This window comes from Limulus polyphemus, unplaced genomic scaffold (assembly GCF_000517525.1).
Source record: "Limulus polyphemus unplaced genomic scaffold, Limulus_polyphemus-2.1.2 Scaffold375, whole genome shotgun sequence".
Taxonomy (NCBI): domain Eukaryota; kingdom Metazoa; phylum Arthropoda; class Merostomata; order Xiphosura; family Limulidae; genus Limulus; species Limulus polyphemus.
This window is the reverse complement of record NW_013665985.1, coordinates 530,565-534,298: the sequence shown is the minus strand read 5'-3', so window position 1 is coordinate 534,298 and position 3,734 is coordinate 530,565.

Sequence of the window (3,734 nt, the reverse complement as noted above, 5' to 3'; positions counted from 1 at the left end):
TTTATAGTTAAGCACAATGCTACACAAAGGGCTAGCTATGCTCTGCCCACCACTGGTATCGAAATCCGGTTTCCACCATTATAAGTCTACAGACATACCTTTGTGCCACTGAGGAATATGCAATGGAAATGCTTGATAGTAAAGACTGTGAGTGTATGGCCTGAGGCAGAAAGTAACGTCCACATAGCATTGGTTTGGCACTGACATGACCTATACTAAAATTGTACTTGAATGAAGTCTAGTGGAAGTGAAATGTTTGTGCTAGGGGATTCTCTTGATCAGAAGTTATAGGTTACCACTAGTACAGTTTTGATTAGCTGGGTATGGATTAGTTCTCACAGTTTCACATTCTTTTCTTCTCAACTGGACCTGGGCTCTGTTCATAAAACAACCAATAGAGATGAAGAGAAAGTGAATATGTTACAAATAGCTGTGTCAGCTGTTGTTATGGAAGTGGCAACATTGGACAGCACAGCTGTGTGTTGGTCAAGTGTGAAAACCAATGAAGTTAGGTAGACTATAACATTCACAGGTGTATAGAATTAATTTATAAAAGCAATATATGCACAAGTATGCATAAGCCTTTAAACACGACAAAGTAGTAACTTTAGCAGTCTGTGTCTAAAATTAATATAGTAGCTCTGACCAGGTAATTGTGACCTTGAAACTTACACAATTAGCTGAACTTCAGACCAATTAGGATCCAGGTGACCATGCATCTTGAATCCTTACTTTACTATATAAGATGAAATCTTTGAACATTCTTCGATATCATATTTACTCATTTAATTATATAGCAGAAAGTTCAAATGTACTCTCATTATTTTGTGTGTGTGTGTTTGAATATTTACATTTAGTTCACTGCCAATTATTGATAGTACTCTGGGACCTAATCTACAATTCAATCGTGTAGTAACAGAACCACTGGATGAAGAATAGTTGCTAGTCCACTCTCTCTAATATGCATGGGCAGATTAACCCTCAGTTTCTGGAGGATACCTGTTTACAGATGATGCCTTGTCAATCTCAAAGTTGCTGAGAGATGTACCAGCCGTGACCAAAAAACCAACATCTTCTGACACTCTGGAAGAACAAAGTCTACCTGCAGCCTTGCTGTGAATGATAGAATCGACATCTGAGGTCCCAGTGGAAGGAAATCACATGATGGCATCAGATACATACCTTCATCGTCAATGAGAAAACTATACCCCAACTGAAGCAGACTTCTCTTTAGCCCATACTACTACAACATTGGTTGAGCGGCCTCCAGAAACCATATAATCAACTTTGCCTGGTGTTAACATTATAATCTTGGCTATAGCCATATATTAGCATCAAATGGAAGCCTCTGAGAATAGCATAAACAGCAATTACCCAGCGAAACATGGTTTAACTGCTCTCCATTCTCAGGCCCGAGCTACAAGATATATAGAAGCTTGGGCTCTCTAGTAGCTAAAGTGTGTAGATCCACAATTCTGTGCTGGCCTTTCATTTACGAAGATTTCCAGGGAAAAAAGTAAACTACACCAATTTCATGAAAAATCTGTGGATTTTTATTGGATTAAAAATTGAATTAGGGATGGCCAAGGACAGCCCAAAGGCATGAAAAGAGAAAATCGTTTTTTGAACATACATGTTTGTGTAGTTTTGAAAATAATATGTTGGTAAAGAAATGCAGATAAATTGCTTTCATTCTAACTACCTATTTGTTGTGGTTCATTCCCCTATGACCAACAGCAATGTACTTAATGGCTGCATTAAGTAGGGTCTGATTATAGAACCTTGTACCAATATTTATCCAAAAACGCTTAAGCAACAAAAAAGCAAGATTATGCTTTACCTCAAAGAATAGGTGATATCTCATAAACACATTTACATTTAGTAAAGTTCCTAATTTACCACATTACATTTTGTTCATTGTAACTCAGTGATGATTTTTATGTGAATTACAAGCTAAAATGTATGTCAATTCAGTTTTTTTTACAACACATGAATAAAACTGTTTAATGTGAGTAACACCAAGTTTCTTTATTTTGCCGTGGTTATTAGATATCACCTACTGTTTAAGCCAAAGCAGAATTCTGGCTGTTTTTTGCTCGCTCTTTCAGCCATGGTGTTGTTATAATGTGGCAATCAATCTTTTTATTCGTTGGTAAAGAGTAACTCAAAAGTTGGTGTTGTATAGCGTTGATTAGCTGCCTTCCATATAGTTATCACTTCAAAATTAGTGATGGCTGAAGACAACCCTCGAGTAGCTTTGCACGAAATTCAACAAACAAACAAACTTTTTATTTATTTTTTGCAGAAGTGGATGAATTTCACGTACACATACACTGTAAACATTATTGTTTAATCATTTCCTATGGGAAAGTAATATGCAGATAAGGATTTTGCAAATACTACATAGATTATAAAATATAGTATATGAGGATGGAAAGTGTATTACCTTTATGATGATAACGTGTGAGAAAGAGCTAGAAGCAGCAGTAACATCAGATGACGCTTTTGTTCCGCTCTGAACCATGAAAATTAACTCTGAGAAGGATAGTGACCAGATGAGGGGAAGGAGTGTATTTCTATTTTTATTGATCAACGTTTTTTGTCATTTTCTGCTGATGTTGCATGGCTTCAAGAATATATATTTAATTATAACTAACAAGAAGTAGGTATACACAAATTTAACTCATTGCTTCATCAAGCTAGCATTAGGATTAGTATATATTGTTTGGACAGCGGGGGTCACGTGACTCTAGTAACACGTCATATTCTCGAAGGTTCGTGAAGTCTCGAGCTTTTACTAGAGATGCGGTAGTCTTGTATATATAAGACGCCAAGAAGTGACGGCAAGAAGGCAATGTGTAATTGACAGTTGAGCACGTGAGACGTTCGTTGTGAATTATAGCGTTTGTTACTGTGGAAATTAAGTGTATTGCAAAGTTGTATACAGAAAGAATAAACCCGTTTTATTTAAGAAAGGACTTGTATCGGTAAAGTTTCTTCGGAAAGCGTTTTTACGGAAAATTAACTAACGACCAGAGACGTAACAATATCATAAAATTTGCAAGAGATCTGCTGGAGGTGGCTTGTATGTGCTAGTGTTGCAGGTGTTCAGTCTAGTTTTTGCTATTGCACTTGTAGTATTTGTTGCTTCCATCAGCAGCATACAGGGATGTAGTGCTACTGGAGCAGCACTGTAGCACCTGAATCAAAAACTAAAAAATATGTGTATAAAAAAATAATGTTACGACAGCGGGGTCACGTGACGAGTATTCTAGAAGATTTGCGATAAACGGTAGTGTGTTATGACAGCGGAAGTCAAGTGACTCTGGTAGCACGTGTTGAGAGCCTAGAAGATTCTAGAAGAGGCGGTATTATCGTATATAAGTGCGCTAGACAGAGAGAGGCAGAGAACAAGAGAGAGAAGGAGAGAGAGTGGGGAACCAAGGACAGCAGTTACGGTCGGCGGGAACCGAGGATAGCAAATACAGAGATCGGAACTATAGTTGCTGACAGGCGGAGATAGAGATGGACAATTGAGTCAGGCGCGGTAGAAAGTGAGTGAATTGTTGTGAACTATAGTGTGTGTAACTGTGAAAATTAAGTGTATTGCAAAGTTGTATTGAGGAAGAATAAACAAGTTTTATTTAAGAAAGAACTTGTATCGCCAAAAATTAACAAACAAACATACGGAGACGTAACAAATTGGTGTCAGGAGTGGGATAGGAAATAAGAAT